At 43.9% G+C, this 26,149-nt stretch overlaps 1 protein-coding gene across 1 annotated transcript in view; it reads left to right on the top strand.

Annotated features, from left to right (window-relative positions):
* The first annotated feature begins 11,689 nt into the window (after nt 1-11,689).
* ENPP6 (ectonucleotide pyrophosphatase/phosphodiesterase 6) overlaps nt 11,690-26,149 on the top strand; it is a 131,459-nt gene continuing 116,999 nt past the window's right edge. The window contains exons 1-2 of the mRNA XM_061404146.1: nt 11,690-12,171; nt 13,507-13,598. The gene's annotated coding sequence lies outside the window, so the exon portion shown is untranslated. The remainder of the gene's footprint in view (nt 12,172-13,506; nt 13,599-26,149) is intronic.

Here is a 26,149-nt window from a genome sequence, read left to right as displayed (position 1 = left end):
TCAAACTTATACTGTGTTCTGGGAAAAATAATAAAAGCAAGTGACCCAGGCCTCTCTCAACCTCTGAGAGATACTGGCAGGGAGAGGGGACACAAGCGGAAAGACGGCTGTGACGAGTGGTGACGATCACAGCCCCTGTTCTGTTGCCACTCCTGTCCCAACCAGTCATTCAGCTCTCGTCTTCTTCTGCCCAGCCCTCTTCCTGCTCTTTACATGCTTGGGAGTTATCTCAAGGTAGATCTAGAGGCTGCGGGTGTTATGGAAATAATTTGGCTTTGGAGTAAGTCAGGCCTGGGTTCAGATTCTCTGACTGTCCCATTTATAATGTTGGACTTTATTTTCCTACTCTGAAAAATGGGTGCACCCACCCCTAGCAGTCAGAGTAGTTAGGAAGACTGCAGTGGATTCTGTGTGCGAACACACAGCGTGGCGCCTGGCCCAGGACAGAGGCTTGGTGAAGATTACTTGTCTCTCAGCCCTGGTAGGGATGGCCAGTCACTGGGGTTCACCCATATTGATGTGCGGGTGGAATAGACTGGGCATGGAAACTGGTTGTGTTGCTGACTAGATGCGAGGTCCCCAGTGTCCCTGTTTCTAAGGAAACCAAAATGATTCAACTGGTGTTTTGCAAAGAGGAGTGTGACACGCAAGTTATTACCAGCATTGACATATTTCCTGCCAATCCCAAGGAAGAAAGGAGTAAATGGCTGAGAAGAAGAGCGGTTTGGTCATCAGATGGTTAAATGTGGTGAGGTAATGTTCTGTTAGAGGTTTTGAAACATTCAACGTATGTTCTCTTTGCTTCAGATAGACCGGAGTAGAAAGCATCTGGAGATACATGCACATCTGTGGGAAACACCTGTGTGTGTGGAGGAACCAGCACCCTGCTGTTCCTCTATAGTCTCTCAGTTCCATTCCCACCTCCTTGTCCTTCTCTATAGAGGGGATGGAAGCCTGCAAACCACATTTCCCAGATCCCCCAGCCAGCTGGCTTCCCAGTGAGCTCTACCAATGGCAGACACTGGTGGGAGACTGGAAGGTGAGTGGAAGGAAGAAGCCAATTAAAAAAAAAAAATTTTTTTTTGCTGAAGTCTTTGGCAGTGGCAGCAGCAACAGCAGTGGGTGATGTGGGTTTGTGCTTAGGTAGTTGAATTTCAGCAGTGGAGGCAGTGATGCTCCTAGACTCCGGCTCTGGAAGCAGCAGGATCATGACGGGCAAGTGTGGATGGGAATTCAGCCTCCTGGCTTCTTGAGAGATGTTCCAAGAATAATAGCAGTGGAGCAGTGACTATATGAGCAGCCTCAGCCACAAACAATGGTGCGTTCTGGATAAGGCCTTTTTTTCCCCTCAATACTACTTTTTCTTTTTTTTTTCTTGGTCAGCTCTAGGATGCTGCTCGCTTCCTGCAGTTACTGAGATCTCTGAGTGATCTCAGCTTCTCTCTTTTTTTCTCCGGCCCTTCAAAACATTTATAGCTGATTTCTTATGTTAACGCTCTTCTATCTGAAAGTCTTAGAGTAGTTTCTGTTCTGCTAACTGGACACTGACCCACACAAATAAACTAAAAAAAAAAAAACAAAAAACTGAAGGCAAATCAAATTAAAATTTCAACATCTGTAATCTCCTACTCCTACATTTTGGAGCTTACAGTGATGAAGGGATAAGCAAGATTTTATCCCTAAAATTGGCAACAAAACTCAGTTCCTCGTCATATGTCCTGCAGGTTCTACCGAAAAAGAAAGATTAATAAGACAGGTGTTCTAGAACAAGAATTGCCTATGAGAGATGCCTGTCTATAATCAGTCTGTCAAGGACCTTAATAATAGGTACTCCCTCTCCAGGTATTTTTTATACTTGGCCTTTCAAAGATGCTATTTCACTTAATTACCATAGTAACCCTAGAAATTAGGTACTGTTCTCATTTCATATATGAGGAAGATAAAATACCATTAATGGAATTGGTTTATTGTTTAATGGCTGCTTATGCCTCCCTTTCTAGAACACATACTTTTTGCAACATGACCTAGCCACTCCTCCCATTCAGTGGCACAGTCTGTTTCTTCACTCCCTAGAATTTGAGACGAACTTGTGACTTATTCTGGCCTGTAGAATGTGCCAGAAGAGACCTGCGAGTTCCAGAACCCAGGCTCAAGAGAGCCGGCAGCTTCTGCTTGCCGTCCCCGGGAGCATGGTCCTATAATGGCCCTGAAGGCAGCAGGCTTTGCTTATCGAAGGATGAGAAATCATGTGGAGAAGACACATCAGAGCATTTAGAGTTATATAAGGACAATGTTAGGGTTCAAACTGATTACTTGAGGCCAAAACATCCCTTCCTCAGTCCAGTTCCTCTGGTGACCCCAGGAAGGAATTGAGCTCTAATCTGGTTAGCATCATCTGGTAAATAGGGCTGGCCCTGGGCTTAGGCAAGAAGAAACGGGTACCACTGTTGCATACAGGCAGATTCTGACCACGACTCCAGGCCATGGGGACAGGGAAAGGGGAGGGCTCTCTCTCTTTTTTCTAAGAATTAAAGCTTCTTTAAAAAAAAAAAAAAAAGTATGCATTTATGGCTGTGCTGGCTCTTTGCTGCTGCGCGGCTTTCTTCTAGTTTTGGTGAGCAGGAGCTGCTCTCCAGTTTCAGCGCACAAGCTTCTCGTTGCGATGGCTTCTCTTGTTGCAGGGCAAGAGCTCTAGCACACACCGGCTGCAGGAGTTGCGGCTCTTGGGCTCAAGAGCACAGGCTCAGTAGTTGTGGTGCTCGGGCTAAGTTGCACCAAGGCATATGGGATCTTAGGGATTGAACTCGGGTCGCCTGTGTTGGCAGGCAGATTCTCTACCGCTGAGCTACCTGGCAAGCCCAAGAGAGGGCTCTCTTAAGCTCAGAGCTTGGTTGAAGGCCTGGATCTCCTGTCTGAGTTCAGACTGGAAACAGTAAAACATCACAATAAAAAATGCAGTAATGTCTGCATGTGACATAGGCAGTGTGACCTCTGCCTCTTTTTAACTGAACCCCAGGAGCAGGAACAATCGTGAAGGACGCTCCTCAGGATTGAATACACACTCCAGGGGAGGTTTGCTGGGGGATTATTAGGAAGACCCTGCTCTCGGGGCAGCTATAAGCAGTTCCCTTGTCCTCATTCTCCGTAAACACCAGCGGCTTGGGTATTTAACTCAACGGATCTTAGAAGTAGTTTTCCTTGGTAAAATAAGAGGTGTTCCACACACATGAGTTGGTTGAAAGGACTGTATCAGACATTCTGGCTCTTGCTTACAAAAGTCATTATGATCTAGAGAGCCTAATAATTAGCGTATGCCCTTACCAGTGCTGACTCTGGCTTCAGATTTGAAGCAGGACCTGTAGGAACATTCTCGCACAGGACTCTGTCTAGAAGTGTAGCTAAATCTAGTGCTCGAATATTGTCACATCTGCCTGAAGTGAATCTGTTATACAAGGAATTTGTCAGCGCGCCAGGAGGACGGAGAACAGATACCTCACTGAGTTTACAGAACTGGTTATGCAACTCTCTTGTGCCTGCTGCCTTTAAATGTTTATTTTATGGAATTCAGCCTGAGACTCGCTTTCCTTGTCAGATATGTGCGTGTGTGTGTGTGTGAGAGAGTGGTGTGCTCAGTTGTGATTGACTCTTTGGGACCCTATGGACTGTACCACTGAGAAATGAGGATGAAGACAGGAGACCCCGTAGCCCTCCCCAACCTCTGCTGTAGACACACAGGCCCACGTGATGCCTGCGAGTGAAGGTTTATGTCCCTTAGTTTAAGGAGGTTCTCAGAAGCTGGAATAAAACCTGAATCTATTGTTAAGCCTCCTGGTTGCAGCAGCTACTGCTGCTGCTAAGTCGCTACAGTTGTGTCCAACTCTGTGCGACCCCATAGACGGCAGCCCACCAGGCTCCCCCGTTACTGGGATTCTCCAGGCAAGAATACTGGAGTGGTTTGCCATTTCCTTCTTCAATGCATGAAGGTGAAAAGTGAAAGTGAAGTCGCTCAGTCCTGTCCGACTCTTCTTGACCCCATGGACTGCAGCCCACCAGGCTCCTCCGTCCATGGGATTTTTCCAGGCAAGAGTACTGGAGTGGGGTGCCATTGCCTTCTCCGTGCAGCAGCTACAGTGGTCTTCATTTCTGTACCCCCTTACATTTCTACATATTGGTTTTTCCACCATTAAACCCAGTAGGGTCAGCTGCCTCCGTTCTTTTATTGGAAGGACTTATAAGATGTATGAGATGGTATTGAGATAGGAGAAAATTAAAAAGGGCATCTCACCAATCCAGGAACCAACTTTTTTTTTTTTTTTAATGTGTGTGTCTGTGTTTGAAGGGTCATATGTGTGAAGAATCCTTTCCAGCTTTTGAAAAAGATACTTCAGGCAGGGCTAACATCCCTGTAGCCAACAGCTCCCGCTAAAGCTAAAATTTCTCCCCCCTGGCCTGAGCCAAGTGCTGTTCTTAATTTCACAGCTTCAGAAAACCTGCCCAACTTCAACTTATTTTGGCCCTGAGCCCATTATTTTGTTTGCTTTTAATTATCTTTCAGGACCACCACACCGGGTGATGTACTTCTTTTTTCTGCCCCGATCTCACATCTTTGTACCACGAATACACCACTGAGTGACACTCTATTTCTGCGTATGCCAACTTTGGTTTTGGTAAATGAGAAAATGCTTGCTTCTTGTTATCTGTGGTGTGAAATTCCTTTGGGGAGCCCCACCAATAAAATAAATAAGACCATCAGGAGTCCTTAGACTCACTAAAATTCCAGACTCTCTAAAAACAATATTTTCTGTCTAATCTTAACGTTAACAAAACGATCAGTTGGGAGCCAAAGCATGGCTGTGGGATGAGCTATTTTGGACACTAACTGCATGACATTTAGAATAACCAAGTCACCGTGGACATTAAGGTGTCAACGAGAAGTGTCTGTTTCTCTGACGTGCACTTATAAATGCCTCATAATGGTGTATGTGTGTGATGTGTAAGCATGCACCCCAGACAGCAGAGAAAGTCAACAGTAACATGTCATTACCATGAGCATTCAAGCTGAAAAGCTGTAGTCAGTTTAACTTGTTATCATTCTTGGCCTTGAACTAAGCTTTGTGGCCACTCTGTGAGAAACCATCATAGACACAAAATCAGCATGTGATAAATGATTCCAACAGAGGTGTGACTGGCCAGCAAACAACGTTTTCAGAAAGGGCCTTTGCTCTTTGTTAGGGGCAAAAAAATATGTTTCCTTGGAAGGATAATTGCCTCTTCTTTAAAGGCCAGAGGATGGAGACAGGGGAGCTGATTGAAATTTATGCCAGTGGAATGCAGGAGAGTTGCATTTATAAGGTGTTATAAAGCTCAACATTCAGAAAACGAAGATCAAGGCATCTGGCCCCATCACTTCATGGGAAATAGATGGGGAAACAGTGTCAGACTTTATTTTTGGGGGCTCCAAAATCACTGCAGATGGTGACTGCAGCCATGAAATTAAAAGACGCTTACTCCTTGGGAGAAAAGTTATAACCAACCTAGATAGCATATTGAAAAGCAGAGACATTACTTTGCCAACAAAGGTTCGTCTAGTCAAGGCTATGGTTTTTCCAGTGGTCATGTATGGATGTGAGAGTTGGACTGTGAAGAAAGCTGAGTGCCGAAGAATTGATGCTTTTAAACTGTGGTGTTGGAGAAGACTCTTGAGAGTCCCTTGGACTGCAAGGAGATCCAACCAGTCCATTCTGAAGGAGATCAGTCCTGGGTGTTCTTTGGAAGGAATGATGCTAAAGCTGAAACTCCAGTACTTTGGCCACCTCATGTGAAGAGTTGACTCATTGGAAAAGACTCTGATGCTGGGAGGAATTGGGGGCAGGAGAAAAAGGGGACGGCAGAGGATGAGATGGCTGGGTGGCATCACTGACTTGATGGATGTGAGTTTGAGTGAACTCCGGGAGATGGTGATGGACAGGGAGGCCTGGCGTGCTGCAGTTCATGGGGTCGCAAAGAGTCGGACACGACTGAGTGACTGAACTGAACTGAACTGATGCTCACCCAGCTGGGTGTGGCCTTATTCAGGAAAGCCAAGGAGATTTTTTTGGATGGATTAAACTATGAGTGATCGTCCATTCATAAAAACTTGGACCAATTATCATTAGGTTTCATGCCAGTAGAATGGTTCTTGGATGTTTAACCAGAATGCTTAGGGAACCAGGCAAGGAGCTTCTCAGCTCATTCCTCCATGGACCCTGCTAGCCCTTGAAAACAATTCTCTGTCAGCTCCACGGTCTTTGAGTTGGAACCACAAAGCCTGAATTTGACAATTTAGCAATTTTTTGACTCAATGACTGTCCACCCCTCATCTATCCACATATTCAATGATTCCAGCCTTTGCTATATTCCTACTGCGTGCTACCAACTGAATTTTATAGATGAGCAATCGAAGCTCAGGTTTCCCAGATGGCACTAGTGGTTAAGAATCCGCCTGCCAATGCAGGAGTCTAAGAGACGCGGGTTTGATCTCTGGGTTGGGGAGATCCCCTGGAGGAGGAAATAGCAACCCACTCCAGTATTCTTGCCTGGAAAATCCCATGGACAGAGGAGCCTGGTGGGCTATGGTCCATGGGGTCGCAGAGTCGGACACAGCTGAATGACTGAGCACAGATCAAAGCTCAGATAATACATAACTTCCCCAAAGCCAAAAGCTGTTAAGAAGCAGAGTTGGGATCTGGGAGCGTTTTTAAAGTTCCTTAGACTTTAAGCCCCATGCTTTTTATTCATTTAATTTCAACATCTAGCAAAAATTTTAAAACTAGTGATAATTCACCTTTAGTTATGGGTCATTTTACTCTTAAATGGACATTTCCAGCTATTCTACCCAACTGGATAAGGGTATCTTTAGTGTTACCTTCCTAAGTGTCTTTGGTTTTTATCTTCTATAGGTCAGGAGGAGAAAAATAGGTTTGAGATTGTAGATTGGGAGCATTGGTTCAGAGTGGGCCAAACCTTAATTGCAGTATCTCTTACGTTTTTAATGATACCACAGGGTAGGAAAAACATTTTCTCTACCCTCTTGCATTCGGTATCTGGTGGCCCTGTGAATTATATTGGCAAAAGATAGATTAACGAGAGAAAAAAACAGATTCAATTGATTAATTTTTCTATATTGATTCATGATTCTCTAAACAGCCTCTTACTGCTTGATTCTCTTGGCATCCTAAGAAATCAGCCTTTTAACCCTGCATACATTGATCAGACTCGATGGCCACGTTACAGAGGTAGGAATGAGCATCTCAGGAGGATGTATAGGCCCAATTCACACATAAGAAACCTCTGTGATCCACTGCTGAAATGCAACCCCTGCTAGAGTGTAACAGGACACTGGGTACATCAGTATAACACTGTCTTAAGATCAAAGAGAGCAAGATTGAAAAGCCCATGAAACCCCGTCCAGACCAGCAGGGAAATTCCATGTCACTGGGTTCTGCCCACACAGGTGGCAGCCCTGCTCTGCGGTGACCCCATCGTTCTGCGGTGTCCCCCTCTGTTTTGTGTCTCTCGGTGCCTCTGAGGCACTGTCAGAAGGATGACCCATCGCACCAGGCTCCGGGCTGGCTGCAGGTGCCGATGCAAAAGTCAACACCGGCCCTGTCATAACGTCTAAAGGTCAGCAGCTGGGTCCCCTGGCATTTGGGGTCTGCAGGGGCAGATAGGCTCTGTCACTACCCCAGCCACAGGGCCCAGATCACACTCATCCCACTGGCTTCCATGGGGCCTGGGACCGGGCTGGGCCCTGGTGGCCATTGGGGGACAGTGTTTGAGGATGCAGAAGCCCCTTGGATGGGTGCAGTGGTGGCCGGGCCTTCAGTGTGCTCTGTGAAGTGCTTTCTTCCCATCCTCTAGAATGAGCTCACTTAGCCTGCCTTCCTTCCAGCCTTGAGCACAGTGTGCAGAGCAACCACCGTCCCCTGAGAGGTGATCGAGAAGACAGGACCGCAGTAGGTGTTTTGACTTTGAGCAGACCCCCTGGGTGTGTCCTGCAGCAGGCGTAGGGGGGCCGGCCTCAGATCCGGAAGCCCCTCCTCTGCTCCTGTCCATTTTGGGGAAGGACGGTCTCGGGCAGCCTCCTTCCTTCGGGATCCATCTGTCCTCTGATCCTCCCCGTGGTCTTCCCAGCTTTGCACCGTTTTGCTTTCTTCTACCGGAGAAGACTGAGTGGGAACAGACACCACACAGATGTCCACGGCCTCCTCCCCAGTGTCACAGAGCTACGTGCTCAAGCTAGTGGTTTTGAGGAATGCTGAAAAACATGTGGTTTTACCCCAACTTCCAAGAATTAGAGGCAGATTCTAGGAGAGTGGGGACTGTCTGAACTTAAAAATAGTAAGCAGTACCACACATCTGGTGATGAGGTACTGCTGCCCATTAAAAGGACAAAATAGGAGTTGGTCTGTGGGCAGGGTGTGTACCTTACAGGCAGTCCCCAACCAGGCCCAGCCCTGGGGAGGCTGCTTGCCCAAGAGGTTTAGGGGGGGTTGTTAAAAATTCCCCCCTCCACTTCTAAAGTCCATAAAGAGCAGTGAGCATCCTGGTGGTGACTCACTCCCCCTGTCATCGACCCCCATTTTTGCCTGAGAGAAACTTCTAAAACTCAAGCCTGCCCAGACATTTCACTCCCCATGTTTAAATCCAGCTCGTTGGTTCCCAGACTACACAGGTTATACAAACCCCCTTAAGATCAGGCTCCAGCTTATCTTTATACCAAAGTACTCACAGCTCCTCAGACAGTCCGTGTTCTCACTTGCTGTTGGGTTTTGTTCTCTCTGTTTTTTCCAGTTCTCTTTCTCTGCTTGACTAACTCATACTTCAACATTCAGGCACTGGGATATTTCCAGGGTGGCTGACCAATGTTGCCCACCCATCTGAGGTAGGGCTTGGCTTGACCAAACACGTCTGTGACCTGGCCTTAAGCCTACACTTTGAATTGTCTTTTTCCTTCTCTGTGTTTTCCATCGCATTATCAGATGTTCAAGGGCAGGAACCACAACTCTTTGTTCTCTAGAGTACAAATGTTTCTTTCAGCAAATATGCATTAAGCTCCTATTTTGCTAAGCTCTTTAGATACAATGGCAAAAAAAAAAAAAAATACAAATATAAAGCCATGTTTGTGGCCTGTAGTAGTTTGCTAAGGTTGCCAGAAAAAAGCACCCCACATTGGGTGGCTTAAATAATGGAAGTTTATTGTCTCACAGGTATTAGCTACAGGGCTTTGGGGAAGAATCTGTTCCTAGGCTTTTCCCCTGGCTTCTGGTGGTTTGCTGGCCATCTTCGGTGTTCCTTGGTTTGTGGAAGCATCACCTCAATCTCTTCCTTCATCTTCACATGGCCTTCTCCCTGATCTTGTGTGTCTGTCTTCAAATTCCCCCTTTTCTTTTTTTAACTTCCTTTCAAGTTTTTTACTGGAGTATAGTTGATTTACAATGTTGTGTCTATTTCTGCTATACAGCAAAGTGAATCAGTTATAGATATATAAATATGTATCTGCACTCTTTTTTTAGATTCTATTCCCATATAGGTCATTATGGAGTATTGGGTAGAGGTCCCTGTGCTATACAGTAGGTCTTTATTAGTCATTACATTTTATATATAGTAGTGTGTATATTTCAGTCCCAATCTTCCAGTTTATCCCTTCCCCCTTTCACCTTGGTAAACATAACTTTGTTTTCTACATCTGTAACTCTATTTTATAGATAGGTTCTTTGTACTCTGTTTTTTTAGATTCCATATATAAGAAATATCATATGATATTTGTCTTTCTCTTTATGATTTACTTCACTCTCAATATGACAATCTCCAGACCACCTGACCTGCCTCTTGAGAAACCTATATGCAGGTCAGGAAGCAACAGTTAGAACTGAACATGGAACAAGAGACTGGTTCCAAATAGGAAAAGGAGTACGTCAAGGCTGTATACTGTCACCCTGCTTATTTAACTTATATGCAGAATACATCATGAGAAACGTTGGGCTGGAAGAAGCACAAGCTGGAATCAAGATTGCCAGGAGAAATATCAATAACCGCAGATATGCAGATGACACCACCCTTATGGCAGAAAGTGAAGAGGAACTAAAAAGCCTCTTGATGAAAGTGAAAGAGGAGAGTGAAAAAGTTGGCTTAAATCTCAACATTCAGAAAACCAAGATCAAGGCATCTGGCCCCGTCACTTCATGGGAAATAGATGGGGAAACAGTGGAAACAGTGTCAGACTTTATTTTTGGGGGCTCCAAAATCACTGCGGATGGTAACTGCAGCCATGAAATTAAAACACGCTTTTAATAACTTTCCTTGGAAGGAAAGTTATGACCAACCTAGATAGCATATTCAAAAGCAGAGACATTACTTTGCCAACAAAGGTCTGTCTAGTCAAAGCTATGGTTTTTCCAGTGGTCATGTATGGATGTGAGAGTTGAACTGTGAAAAAAACTGAGTGCCAAAGAATTGATGCTTTTGAACTGTGGTGTTGGAGAAGACTCTTGAGAGTCCCTTGCACGGCAAGGAGATCCAACCAGTCCATTCTAAAGGAGATCAGCCCTGGAATTTCTTTGGAAGGAATGATGCTAAAGCTGAAACTCCAGTACTTTGGCCACCTCATGGGAAGAGTTGACTCACTGGAAAAGACTCTGCTGCTGGGAGGGATTGGGGGCAGGAGGAGAAGGGGACAACAGAGGATGAGATGGCTGGATGGCATCACCGACTCAATGGACGTGAGTCTGAGTGAACTCCGGGAGTTGGTGATGGACAGGGAGGCCTGGCGTGCTGCGATTCATGGGGTCGCAAATAGTCGGACACGACTGAGAGACTGAACTGAACTGAGGTCCATCCATGTTGCTGCAAATGGCATTATTCCACTCTTTATGGCTGAGTAATAGTCCACTGTGTGTGTGTGTGTGTGTGTGTGTGTGTGTGTGTGTGTGTGTATACCACATCCTCTTTATTCATTCCTCTGTCACTGGACATTTAGGGTACTTCTATGTCCTGGCTATTGTAAATAGTGCTGCAATGAATATTGGATTGCATGTATCTTTTCTAATTATGGCTTTCTCCAGATGTATATGCCCAGGAGTGGGATTGCTGGATCATATGGTAGTGTGATATTCAATATAAGTGTTACATTCAGTTTGCAGATGAGAAGTTTGAGGCTCAGAGATATTAAATAACTAACAAGTGTCACATAATCTCTAAAGGGTAGAGACAGAATTGAAAGCCAGATCTGCTCAACTTAGGCTCATTCTCCCTCCGTAACTGTCGGTATCCCCATGTTATACAGGTCATGATCAACGATCACTGCAAACGGACATAAACAGGTCAGGGAGGTATCAGAGAATTCATACCCCACCCCCCACCCCATTTCATAATTCTTGAAATGAATCCAGAAATCTGGCCCAGTATGAATCACCCATGTTCACTTCGTGAGAAAAGTGTCCCTAAAATGCTAAGAACATAAACATGACAATATAATATAGTGAAGCTTATGACAGAGAATCGGCTCTAATGTTGAATAAAGGAGACCTTTGGGCATATTCCTCTGGGTGGGGAGACACTGACGGAGTTCTGTGGAGACGGCTCCTCTCAGTGTGAGGAGTTACACGCTGTGATTTCCTTGGAAAGGGCCGGGCTGTGTTTTTCTGCAGGTTTTGCAGTCATTCCTGTCTTTTAGTCTCAAGGACAAAGCACCGTCATTAGGACAAAGCACCGTCATTAGTTAACTACCGGAGCTATTGACTCCCTTTTCTTCAGTAAACACTGCTGGCAGGTTCTTTCTGTTGCCTCCTCGCAGCCATAGTAACCGTTGTTGGGTAATCCATGGTTGCCAGACTCCTCAACTGAAGTGAGAGTTAAAAAAAAAAAAAACCTAATGTCATATCCAGGACAAACAAGAAAAGTCCTTTCACCCACACCAGACTCTTTTATAGCTACAGTGTCTACGGTGTAGAATTTGTATGCCCTCATCTGCCCCTTTCTACTGCTTGGCAAAGTATAGTTCACATGCAGAGATCTGTCTGTGTTTAGAGAATAGATGGAAAAACGGTGATCAGAGATATTGCCCGAAAGATGCTTGTTGGGCCAGAATCCATAGGCGAATGAATCCAGTTAATCCCCACAGCTGCCTTAAAGGTAAGTACTCATGTGGTTCCCATTTTACAGATGAGAAAGCTGAGCCCCGGGTGAGTCAGGGTGGAGCTGGGATTTGAACCTGCCATGAGTGTTCCTGATTGGCCTGCCTTCAGTTTGGTGTACACGTCATCCGTGATGTGTGTTCATTTCATTGCCAGCTAGCTTTCTGGCTCTGGAACCTATTCTCCTTCACATAGAACATACAGATTTTGAGGAAAAGGGTAAAACCAAGGCAGACTTTCTCCTGCTGGGAGAAAGGGAGGGTTCCCTGCAGATGAGGGAAGTAAGGAGCCGCGTTGCAGTTTCAGCTGCAGCTCCCAGCCAGGGACCTGCCATACGTCACTGACAGACCCTGTAACAGTGAACAGCTGGAATCCAGTCACATGCAAACATTCAAAATCCACTGCTGTGGCGTGACAGTCTGTCAGGACGCTTTATAAGTGAAGAGACAGTGTGGAAACCAAAGGAAGACAGTCTTCTTATAAAGTTATGTTTATTTACTTCAGGGGCTCTGGTCCCCAAAGTGGGTTCTCCCAGGGGCCCTTCCTGTGGCAGTGTGTTACTCCCCTGCAAGGAATTCATATTATACTTAGGAATATTATTGTATTTTATATAATAATATACCTGTGTATTATATTGTATGTATTAACATACTAGGAATAATATTTTAATTGAACTGTTAGGACCTTATTGAACCCTCAGAGGTAGGTTAACATTCTTAAGCATGTAAAGAGGTCTTATAAATCCACACAGAAATAAAGAGGAACAACCCCACACAAAAAAGAAATAAGCCATTCACAAAAAAAGGAAATAAAAACTGCCCCAGACTATAAGAAGATAGACAGTCTTGTTCATCATAAAAATAATTTAAAATAAGTGAGATGCTGTAGTTATGTACTAAACTGTCAAACCAACAACAGATTTAAAACTCAGTGCTGACCACAAGGAACTCTGCTTAAAGTTATGTGGCAGCCTGGGTGGGAGGGGTTTGGGGGAGAATGGATACATGTATATGTATGGCTGAGTCCCTTCATTATTCACCTGAAACCATCACAATATTGTTAATTGACTATACCCCAATACAAAATAAAAAGTTAAAAAAAAAAACAACAACTCAGTGGTGTTCAGAGTATGAAAAAAAATAGAGTTTATATACTCTGTAGTGAGAGTATACATTTGGTTCAGTTATTACAAAAGAGCATTTTAGGAAAAAAAAAATGTAACCTTTAAAGAGGTAGATACTAGACAAATATTCATGTACATACAAACACACTTACAGAAATGCAAATGTACACACACACTGCATATCTTTTGACTCAGTAACTAAATTTTCAGGAATGTGACCTATGAAGAGAAATCAAAAAAGGCAAGAAGCAGCTGCACAGCGCTGGAGAGGCAAGTGACTGAGGAGATACCCCATGGCCAAGGTCAGTAGCGGTGGCTGTGAGGAGATACCCCACATCCAAGGTAAGGGGCAGCAGCTGTGCTTTGCTGTAGCAGCCATGAAGAGATACCCCACGTCCAAGATAAGAGAAGCCCAAGTAAGATGGTAGGTGCTGAGAGAGGGCATCAGAGGGCAGACAGACTGAAACCACAATCACAGAAAACTAACCAATCTAATCACATGGACCACAGTCTTGTCTAGCTCAATGAAGCTATGAGTCATGCCGTGTAGGGCCACCCAAGACGGATGGGTCATGGTGGAGAGTTCTGACAAGATGTGGTCCATTAGAGAAGGGAATGGCAAACCACTCCAGTATTCTTGCCTTGAGAACCCCATGAACAGTGTGAAAAGGGAAAAAGATAGGACACTGAAAGAGGAACTCCCCAGGTCGGGAGGTGCCCAATATGCTAAGAGCCCAAAATACAGTACTTGGATGCAATCTCAAAAATGACAGAATGATCTCTGTTCGTTTCCAAGGCAAACCATTCAATATCACGGTAATCCAAGTCTATGCCCCGACCAGTAATGCAGAAGAAGCTGAAGTTGAACGGTTCTATGAAGACCATTTAGAACTAACACCCTTTTAGAACTAATACCCAGGAAAGATGTCCTTTTCATTATAGAGAACTGGAATACAAAAGTAGGAAGTCAAGAAATGCCTGGAGTAATAGGCAAATTTGGGCTTGGAGTATAGAATGAAGAAAGAGCAAAGGCTAACAGAGTTTTGCCAAGGGAACGCACTGGTCATAGCAAACACCCTCTTCCAACAACACAAGAGAAGACTCTACACATGGACATCACCAGATGGCCAACACTGAAATCAGATTGATTATATTGATTATATTCTTTGCAGCCAAAGATGTAGAGGCTCTATACAGTCAGCAAAAATAAGACTGGGAGCTGACTGTGGCTCAGATCATGAACTCCTTATTGCCAAATTCAGACTCAAATTGAAAAAAGTAGGGAAAACCACTAGACCATTCAGGTATGACCTAAATCAAATCTCTTATGATTACACAGTAGAAGTGAGAAATAGCTTTAAGGGACTAGATCTGATAGAGTGCTGATGAACTATGGACAGAGGTTTGTGACACTGTATAGGAGACAAGGATCAAGACCATCCCCAAGAAAAAGAAATGCAAAAAAAAAAAAAAGGCTGTCTGAGGAGGCCTTACAAATAGCTGTGAAAAGAAGAGAAATGCAAAGCAAAGGAGAAAAGGAAAGATATACCCATTCGAATGCCGAATTCCAAAGAATAGCAAGGAGACATAAGAAAGTCTTCCTCAGGGATCAGTGCATAGACGAAAACAATAGAATAGGAAAAACTAGAGATCTCTTCAAGAAAATCAGAGATACCAAGGGAACATTTCATGCACAGATGGGCTCAATAAAGGACAGAAATGGTATGGACCTAACAGAAGCAGAAGATATTAAGAAGAGGTGGCAAGAATACACAGAAGAACTGTACAGAAAAGATCTTCACGACCCAGGTAATCACTCACCTAGAGCCAGATATCCTGGAATGTGAAGTCAAGTGGGCCTTAGAAAGCATCACTATGAACAAAGCTAGCGTAAGTGATGGAATTCCAGCTCAACTATTTCAAATCCTGAAAGATGATGCTGTGAGAGTGCTGCACTCAATATGCCAACAAATTTGGAAAACTCAGCAGTGGCCACAGGACTGGAAAAGGTCAATTTTCATTCCAATCCCAAAGAAAGGCAATGCCAAAGAATGCTCAAACTACTGCACAATTGCACTCATGTCACATGCTAGTAAAGTAATGCTCAAAATTCTTCAAGCCAGGCTTCAGCTATATGTGAACCATGAACTTCCTGATGTTCAAGCTGGTTTTAGAAAAGGCAGAGGAACAAGAGATCAAATTGCCAACATCCTCTGGATCATGGAAAAAGCAAGAGAGTTCCAGAAAAACATCTATTTCTGCTTTACTGACTACGCCAAAGCCTTTGACTGTGTGGATCACAATAAACTGTGGAAAATTCTGAAAGAGATGGGAATACCAGACCACCTGACCTGCCTCTTGAAAAATTTGTATGCAGGTCAGGAAGCAATAGCTAGAACTGGACATGGAACAACAAACTGGTTCTAAATAGGAAAGGAGTACATCAAGGCTGTATATTGTCACCCTGTTTATTTAACTTATATGTAGAGTACATCATGAGAAACGCTGGGCTGGAAGAAGCACAAGCTGGAATGAAGATTGCCAGGAGAAATATCAATAACCTCAGATGTGCAGATGATACCACCCTTATGGCAGAAATTGAAGAACTAAAGAGCCTCTTGATGAAGGTGAAAGAAGAGAGTGAAAAAGTTGGCTTAAACTCAAAATTCAGAAAACTAAGATCATAGCATCTGGTCCCATCACTTCATGTCAAATAGATGGGAAAACAGTGGAAACAGTGGCAGACTTTATTCTGGAGGGCTCCAAAATCACTGCAGATGGTGACTGCAGCCATGAAATTAAAAGACGCTTACTCCTTGGGAGAAAAGTTATGACCAACCTAGATAGCATATTCAAAAGCAGAGACAGTACTTTGCCAACAAAGGTCCGTCTAGTCAAGGCTATGGTTTTTCCAGTGGTCATGTATGGATGTGAGAGTTGGACTGTGAAAAAAGCTGAGTGCTGAAGAATTGATGCTTTTGAACTGTGGTGTTGGAGAAGACTCTTGAGAGTCCCTTGGACTGCAAGGAGATCCAACCAGTCCATTCTGAAGGAGATCAGCCCTGGGATTTCTTTGGAAGGAATGATGCTAAAGCTGAAACTCCAATACTTTGGCCACCTTATACGAAGAGCTGACTCATCTGAAAAGACCCTGATGCTGGGAAAGATTGAAGGCAGGAGGAGAAGGGGAGGACAGAGCATGAGATGGTTGGATGGCATCACTGACTCAATGGACATGAGTTTGGGTAAACTCCAGGAGTTGGTGATGGACAGGGAGGCCTGGCGTGCTGCAGTCCATGAGATCTCAAAGAGTCAGACACGACTGAGAAACTGAACTGAAACTTAAGATAATCTTTTAGAAATCAGGGAAAATGCAAATGAAATACGATGGGATCCATTTTTATTAGAGAGGCACCAATTCAAAGCTTGGCCATACAAAGCATGGATGAGGTGGTAGTGACACACACACACCCTCTCATTTGTACACTGGTGGAGCCTGATTGTGCAGCCACATTGGTCCAGTTTAACAGTCAGTTCAGTTCAGTTCAGTTCAGTCGCTCAGTCGTGTCCGACTCTTTGCGACCCCATAAATCGCAGCACACCAGGCCTCCCTGTCCATCACCATCTCCCGGAATTCACTCAAACTCACGTCCATCGAGTCAGTGATGCCATCCAGCCATCTCATCCTCTGGCGTCCCCTTCTCCTCCTGCCCCCAATCCCTCTCAGCATCAGTCTTTTCCAATGAGTCAACTCTTCGCATGAGGTGGCCAAAGTACTGGAGTATCAGCTTTAGCATCATTCCTTCCAAAGAAATCCCAGGGGTGATCTCCTTTAGAATGGACTGGTTGGATCTCCTTGCTGTGCAAGGGACTCTCAAGAGTCTTTTCCAACACCACAGTTTTTTTTTTTTTTTTCTAATTTTATTTTATTTTTAAACTTTACATAATTGTATTAGTTTTGCCAAATATCAAAATGAATCCACCACAGGTACACATGTGTTCCCCATCCCGAACCCTCCTCCCTCCTCCCTCCCCATACCATCCCTCTGGGCCGTCCCAGTGCACCAGCCCCAAGCATCCAGCATCGTGCATCGAACCTGGACTGGCAACTCGTTTCCTACATGATATTTTACATGTTTCATTGCCATTCTCCCAAATCTTCCCACCCTCTCCCTCTCCCACAGAGTCCATAAGACTGTTCTATACATCAGTGTCTCTTTTGCTGTCTCGTACACCGGGTTATTGTTAACACCACAGTTTAAAAGCATTAATTCTTCAGCGCTCAGCTTTCTTTATAGTCCAGCTCTCACATCCATACATGACCACTGGAAAAACCATAGCCCTGACTAGATGGACCATTGTTGGCAAAGTACTGTCTCTGCTTTTGAATATGCTATCTAGGTTGGTCATAACTTTTCTCCCAAGGAGTAAGCGTCTTTTAATTTCATGGCTGCAGTCACCATCTGCAGTGATTTTCGAGCCCCCCAAAATAAAGTCTGCCACTATTTCCACTGTTTCCCTATCTATTTCCCATGAAGGGATGGGACCAGATGCCATGATCCTCATTTTCTGAATGCTGAGCTTTAAGCCAACTTTTTCACTCTCCTCTTTCATTTTCATCAAGAGGCTTTTTAGTTCCTCTTCACTTTCTGCCATAGATCTTATTAAAAAATGTGCTTTCTCTGTGATCACCAATTCTCCTTCTTTGAGTCTCCCCAGAGAAGCATTTGCACATGTATGCAAAGAAGAGATCAAATTCAGCATTGTTTGTCTCAGCAAAAAACTAAAAAGAGCCCAGATACACAGCAGTAGGGAATTAACTCAATAAACAGTGATTTGTCCTTATTATGGAATTGACCCAACAGTTACAGAGAGGGTTCCAGAGCTTCATGTGGGAACATGGAAATAGCTCCAGGATTGCTGCCGAGTGAATACATACAGCATGTGAGCATCTGCGTGCCACTCCTAGCCTCGGAAATAGAAACCATACACCACTATATACTTTATTTAGATACATGAAAATATATGTAAACACACTGAAAAAAAGGAGGTTAGCCATTAACCAATTACAGTAGTTATCTCTATCTGAAGGACAATGACTAGAACATCACTGTCTAGTGACCACTTGCTCACTAAAATGACTAGTTGGTCATTCACGGGGACTTTGGTCATAGCTGTACTGTTTTAAGTTTTTACCAAGTGCATGTGTTGGCTGATTGCATATGTAGTTTAAAAATATTTGAAAGAATGATTGCAAAGCTTTGGCTACGCTAATATTTATGGAGGCATTACTTGGAGTAGTGAAAATTTGGAAATAACCTAAATGTCCAGCAGCAAGAAATATTTCATGGGATATCTCATGACAGATTACAACACAACCATCCAAATAATATTTACAAATCTGGTAAATAACAGACGGGGAATGTTCACAGTGATTGTCAAGGGGAAAAGGCAGATTAGCCAACAGTGTGTACATTATTAAATACCTGTTGACTGATGAGTCCAAAGCAGGCATGTCAGATCACAAGATGTGAGAGTGCTAGCCAAAAAGCTTTTTGAAGTTTCATTCAGACCAAAGTCAACAATATCGGTGATTGAAATGATGATCCCCAGTAAGGTGATGGAGTAACGGAGGCCTAGAGAAATTGAGGAGGAAGAAAGTGTGGCCAGGCAAAGTGGAGGATGCCCGTGAAGGGCTAATGGCACCACTGGGGATGGGCTCATCACAAGTGCTCTTTGTTCAGGACTCTTCCGGAGTCCAGGATCAAGCTGGGGTCAGCCCAGCTGTACCCTGATCTGCCGTTTCGCCGGATGTGATTAGTCTGGGGGTGGTCTGGTCCCCTTCCTCTTCCTACTGGAGGATCTTTTCAGAGTAGAGGGTGACCCTCCCCTTCCCACTTTGCTGGATGCATGCATGCTCAATCACTCAGTCGTGTCCAACTTTTGTAACCCCATAAACTGTATAGCCCGCCAGGCTCCCCTGTTCATGGGATTTCCCAGGCAAGAATACTGGAGTCGGTTGCCATCTCCTCCTCCAGGAGTTCTTCCTGACCCAGGGATGGAACCCGTGTCTCCTGCATTGGCCGGAGGATTCTTTACCACTAGTGCCACCCGGGAAGCCCTCGCTTGGCTGGACAGTAACATGCCTCCCAGGTGTGACTCCATGGCACACAGAGCCCCAGGCCACCTTTGAGGGCAAAGCTAGGTGGTTGACACCTACAAGCCCCATTCCAGTGGCTCATCGAGAAACGGCTCATCTTCATTCAGTCATGAAAACTGTCACACAATATGGCGAGGGCCCCCTTTGAAAGTCAAAATTGAATGTTAGCAATTGTGTTCACATAGCAGAATTAGTCAGAGAGAAACCATTCAATGGAATAGATTTTACATTAAGAAAAGGAACAGAAAAAAAGAAGAGAGAACAGAGAAAAGAGGTGGATGGGAAAGAAGGAAGAGAGAGAGAGAGAGAGAGACTATAAATCTAGAGGAAAAGACCAGAGAGGTCTCCATAGTCACAAATGATGATGCTCTTCAGGTTTAACCGTGCCCCTCCCCTGCCGCCTCGCCCCAGCAGCACTGGAACTTGAGTGAGCTAGTGTCCTCCAAGCTGGTGGAGGGTGGGAAGAGCTCATCTTAGCAAGATGAGCTAAGGGGACAGAGAAAGAGTCCAATTTGAAAACGCAGATGGAAAGTAATCTGGGTCCTAAGTGCCAGCAGCTGTGGTTAAAACAATTAAGCAACCAATCAAACAATCAAATCGGCATCTCAGCATGAGTCTGGGGCTAGAGTTCAGTTCAGTTCAGTTCAGTTGCTCAATCGTGTCCGTCTCTGCGACCCCATGAATCGCAGCACGCTAGGCCTCCCTGTCCATCACCAACTCCCGGAGTTCACTCAGACTCACGTCCATTGAGTCGGTGATGCCATCCAGGTATCTCATCCTCTGTTGTCCCCTTCTCCTCCTGCCCCCAATCCCTCCCAGCATCAGAGTCTTTTCCAATGAGTCAACTCTTCACATAAGGTGGCCAAAGTACTGGAGTTTCAGCTTTAGCATCATTCCTTTCAAAGAACACCAGGGCTGATTTCCTTTAGAACGGACTGGTTGGATCTCCTTGCAGTGCAAGGGACTCTCAAGAGTCTTCTCCAACACCACAGTTCAAAACCATCAATTCTTTGGTGCTCAGCTTTCTTCACAGTCCAACTCTCACATCCATACATGACCACTGGAAAAACCATAGCCTTGACTAGACGGACCTTTGTAGGCAATGTAATGTCTCTGCTTTTCAATGTGCTATCTAGATTGGTCATAACTTTTCTTCCAAGAAGTAAGCATCTTTTAACTTCATGGCTGCAATCACCATCTGCAGTGATTTTGGAGCCAAAAAAAATAAAGTCTGACACTGTTTCCACTGTTTCCCCATCTATTTCCCATGAAGTGATGGGACCAGATGCCATGATCTTCATTTTCTGAATGCTGAGCTTTAAGCCAACTTTTTCACTCTCCACTTTCACTTTCATCAAGAGGCTTTTAAGTTCCTCTTCACTTTCTGCCATAAGGGTGGTGTCATCTGCATATCTGCGGTTATTGATATTTCTCCCGGCAATCTTGATTCCAGCTTGTGCTTCTTCCAGCCCAGCATTTCTCATGATGTACTCTGCATAGAAGTTAAATAAACAGGGTGACAATATACAGCCTTGACATACTCCTTTTCCTATTTGGAACCAGTCTGTTGTTCCATGTCCAGTTCTAACTGTTGCTTCCTGACCTGCATATAGGTTTCTCAAGAGGCAGGTCAGGTGGTCTGGTATTCCCATCTGTTTCACGATTTTCCACAGTTTATTGTGATCCACACAGTCAAAGGCTTTGGCATAGTCAATAAAGCAGAAATAGATGTTTTTCTGGAACTCTCTTCAATTTTTCCATGATCCAGCGGATGTTGGCAATTTGATCTCTGGTTCCTCTGCCTTTTCTAAAACCAGCTTGAACATCTGGAAGTTCACAGTTCATGTATTGCTGAAGCCTGGCTTGGAGAATTTTGAGCATACTTTACTAGCGTGTGAGATGAGTGCAATTGTGCAGTAGTTTGAGCATTCTTTGGCATTGCCTTTCTTTGGGATTGGAATGAAAACTGACCTTTTCCAGTCCTGTGGCCACTGCTGAGTTTTCCAAATTTGCTGGCATATTGAGTGCAGCACTCTCACAGCATCATCTTTCAGGATTTGGAATAGCTCAGCTGGAATTCCATCACCTCCACTAGCTTTGTTCGTAGTGATGCTTTCTAAGGCCCACTTGACTTCACGTTCCAGGATGTTTGGCTCTAGGTGAGTTATCATACCATTGTGATTATCTGGGTGGTGAAGATCTTTTTGTATAGTTCTGTGTATTCTTGACACCTCTTCTTAACATCTTCTGCTTCTGTTAGGTCCATACCATTTCTGTCCTTTATCGAACCCATCTTGGCATGAAATGTTCCCTTGGTATCTCTAATTTTCTTGAAGAGATCTCTAGTCTTTCCCATTCTGTTGTTTTCCTCTATTTCTTTGCATTGATTGCTGAGGAAGGCTTTCTTATCTCTTCTTGCTATTCTTTGGAACTCTGCATTCAGATGTTTATCTCTTTCCTTTTCTTCTTTGCTTTTCACTTCTCTTCTTTTCACAGCTATTTGTAAGGCCTCCCAGACAGCCATTTTGCTTTTTTGCATTTCTTTTCCATGGGGATGGTCTTGATCCCTGTCTTCTGTACAATGTCATGAACCTCTGTCCATAGTTCATCAGGCACTCTGTCTATCAGATCTAGGCCCTTAAATCTATTTCTCACTTCCACTGTATAATCATAAGGGATTTGATTTAGGTCCTACCTGAATGGTCTAGTGGTTTTCCCTACTTTTTTCAACTTAAGTCTGAATTTGGCAATAAGGAGTTCATGATCTGAGCCACAGTCAGCTCCCAGTCTTGTTTCTGCTGACTGAATAGAACTTCTCCATCTTTGGCTGCAAAGAATATAATCAATCTGATTTCGGTGTTGACCATCTGGTGATGTCCATGTGTAGGGGATAGAGTAGAGGAAGAATTAATGTGGGGAGAGGGAGGCAGAACAAGGAAGAAGTTATTTCTGATGCAGGAGGTGAACTTCAGGTGCTGGGAATGATTCTAGAAACCGTGAGCTTGTGAGTTCATTTCTTTTTAAAATTTATTTATTTTTTTGAATTTGGAGGATAATTGCTGGACAATGTTGTGTGGGTTTCTGCTGTACAACAATGGGCCTCAGCTCTAAGTATACACGTACCCGCTCCCTCCTGAACCTCCTTCAATTCGTTTTCTTTCATCGCTCATTTTTCCTCTGCTGTTTTAAAATCTCTTTCCCCCTTCCTGCTTTTATACCTGCGTGAAGTAGTTATCCTCCATGAAGGGGACAAACGGTTTCGAGTCCCTCCTTGGTTTCATAACAGGTGGCGCCTTGCATGGGAAGAGGCAGGTGGGCTGGGAGAGAAGCTGTTTGGCCACGGTCTGCAGACTTGGAGAACTGCAGCCCGGATATTTGGGAGGACTGGTGAGACCTGCATGCCAGCTTCAGAGATCAGAATAACACCTTGCTTTGTTTCTGTGGTCAAGCTTGCAAACATATTTAAAACCTATCTGGGTGATTTGTCAATGGATTTACTCAAACAGGTTACGTCCTAACTCTAAGTAAGAATAGGTCTGTGCCTTTGAGCAATACTGACACCCAGTGTTGGAATTTTTAGAACTGAAAGGGAGGAGGAAGAAGAAATGCTAAATATAACTGCTCTCATTCACTGAAGTTCACTCCACCAACTGAGGTTCAGCAAGGCTAAGTGTTGATGGACTGGTCCTGTCTTCTTGTTCTGCACAAGGCTCACAACTCAAAAGCCAATGTGTGTGTCAGGGGTAAATTTTGGGAATTGAGTGTCCTTTTTTTTTTTGTAGAAAAGATTGTTTAGAGGCCAAAAAGTATTCAGTAAGTAGGATACTAATTTTTTTGGTTTTCAAAATTAGTGTTTAACTTGTTGAAGATTACAAAAATTTAAACATAAGCTATTTCTCCCTTAAGTGTTTAAGTTCAACTTCCAAACCTCATTGTTTTATTTATTAGTACAAGTAACATTCTCAACAATCATACCGTCAACTGAAAGAACAATGCACCACATAAGACCTGTGAGTTTCAGTTTTTTTCAGGGACCTTACTGAGGGTTAAGCCCAGGAAACAGCCTCTCAGTAGCTCAGAGGAACTGATCTAAAGGGGTAGGGGAGGAGCCAATGTATATATGAATTTTTTTTGGCTAGGAAAATACATGTAGTCAAACGTACATCTTTTTTTTTTTTAAATCTATTTATTTGGCTGTGCTGGTTCCTAGTTGCAGCCACATAGGATCTTCCATCTTTTGCGGCATGCAAATTCTTAGTTACAGCATGTGGGATCTAGTTTCCTGACCAGGGATCGAAACCGGGCCCCCTGAATCGGGAGCACAATCTTAGCCACTGGACCACCAGGGAAATCCCCATTCATACATCTCGGTAAAAGATGACTGCTTATCTCTCAAAGAGCAGACATCTCAGATTAATGATCTTTGTGCTTTTCTGTGTTTGGGAAGATACAAGAATCTGGAATCATTGGAATTCTTCCTGTGATACGCATCTTAATTACCTGTGGACTCCTTTATCCAAAGCACAGAATGCCTCATTCTGATTTTCTCCATCCTGAATTCCCACCAGGGTGCACAGTCAGTGGGCCGCTGCGTGGGTCGTGACTTAACCTTTTATACACCTGGGTGACGAGTGACGCTGTTCTTTTCTTGTTGTTCACAATATCCACTATTTGGGAAAATCTGTCAATAAGCATATGCATATATATGAAGTGAAGTGAAGCAATTTAAATACTTAAAAAGAAATCTGAATATTAAAGAAGTGGGACAATGCTCTTACATTTAAGGAAACTAATTATGTTTTTCATGCCTGTGAGTGTGCGCGCTCAGTCGCTCAGTTGTGTCTGACTCTTTGCAACCCCCTGCGAGGCTCCTTATCCATGGGATCCCCTCAAACGCTGTCATTTCATTTACAAATTTATTATATTCAGATGTCTTTTTGAGCACGTCTAATGGAAAACCCTTTCCAGATATCTTATAATAACTTTTAAACATCAGATAAAGCAAAAATATGCATAAGACAGTTTTTTTAAGTTACTTAAATGACTCAAAATTTGTTTCAAACTGAAAATAATTATCTTGTTCCTTTCCAGTTAAAATGGTAAATCTTGAGCAGATGGTAAGTCATCTTTTATCGTGGTGTTCTTAGATTCGTCAATAATGCTTCTACTGACATTGTCTCCCTTCACAAGACCTCGTTAGCTGTGAATTAGTGCTCGGAGGTGCTTCCCAACTTATTTTCACGTTGTCACAATTTGGCGCTTGCCATGGGCATTTGCCATCTATCTCTACAAGGATTAAGTCTTGTGCTGCTACAGTGCTGACCTTCAACACCACCTGCAAGAATTCAGGGAGGAGAGCAGAAATGTGCCACTCCGTGCTCAGGGAGAAACTGGCAGGACAGGTCTTCAGATGGTCAGATATTCTCAGGAGCTGATTTTATGACCCCAATTCTTCTATCTCCTCCTGAGAGGGTAATAGCCAGGAAGGCCAGGGGTCTCCAAATGGACGAAACAGCCTGCAAGTGTCAGACATTTTTCTCTCTCTTAAGCGACAGGAGGAAACAAACTAGCGATATTTTTTCCTTCTCTATACAAATTTAAAAGGAGGTTTCTCTTAAAATACTGTGTTGTCATAATGACACCTGGTTTCGGCTGAAGTTAACTATTCTCAAACCTAGAGATAACCAATGCCTTTTTCTTATGGAAATATTTGTCTTAAGCTATGCTAATGTGCTATGCATTTACCCCAGACTCTGTCTTCAAGTCCATTCCGATTCCCCTTCTTGGCTCAGAACCTACTTGACAAACCAGTTATGTTATACTCAGATATTGTTCCCCTAATCTATGTAAATGAAACTATTTGTATGGTGGTCTGCCCTTCTTCAAGATTCAAGTTAATCATTTTATGGCCCAAGATAAACCATTTGGTGCCAAGATTATCCCAAAATGCATCTTATGGGTAAGGGGCCTGGTGCCATTCTAAATTTTAAGACATTCCTTTAGTTCATTAACAGGCTGCTAGCTGGGAGTCGGACACGACCGAGCCACTTCACTTTCACTTTTCACTTTCATACATTGGAGAAGGAAATGGCAACCCACTCCAGTGTTCTTGCCTGGAGAATCCCAGGGACGGGGGAGCCTGGTGGGCTGCCGTCTATGGGGTCGCACAGAGTCAGACACGACTGAAGCGACTTAGCAGCAGCAGCAGCAGCAGTGACTATATAACATCCAGCTGAAGACTAGCCGGGGGCTACTCTTCTGCCCCCTTCTGATGCCTATGTCAGAAGCTTTCTCTATCTCCTTTATACTTTAATAAAATTTTATTACACAAAAGCTCTGAGTGATCAAGCCTCGTCTCTGGCCCCGGATTGAATTCTTCTCCTCTAGGGGCCAAGAATCCCGGTGTCTTTGCGTGATTCAACAACAACCTTTCACTCCTATCTAGCAAAGCACTAAAATCCTTCTGTTAGTCACTGTTTCTCATGACTAGCAGAAGCTTCATGAGACTAGTAGAAACTTTTTGGAAAAATATGTGCCTGATTGCACGTATTTCCCCTTTACCAAAATCACATATATGCTGTCCTCCCGCCAACCCCCTGCATCTTTGGAACAGTTTCTTAGAGCTATCTGAGGTGCTGTCTCCTTGTTTCCAGTCTTCATTCTGTCCCAAATAAAACAACTCACAACTCTCAC

Source organism: Bos javanicus, chromosome 27 (assembly GCF_032452875.1).
Source record: "Bos javanicus breed banteng chromosome 27, ARS-OSU_banteng_1.0, whole genome shotgun sequence".
NCBI classification, from domain to species: domain Eukaryota; kingdom Metazoa; phylum Chordata; class Mammalia; order Artiodactyla; family Bovidae; genus Bos; species Bos javanicus.
Note: the sequence above shows the minus strand (reverse complement) of the source record. Positions and strands in the feature narration are given on the sequence as shown.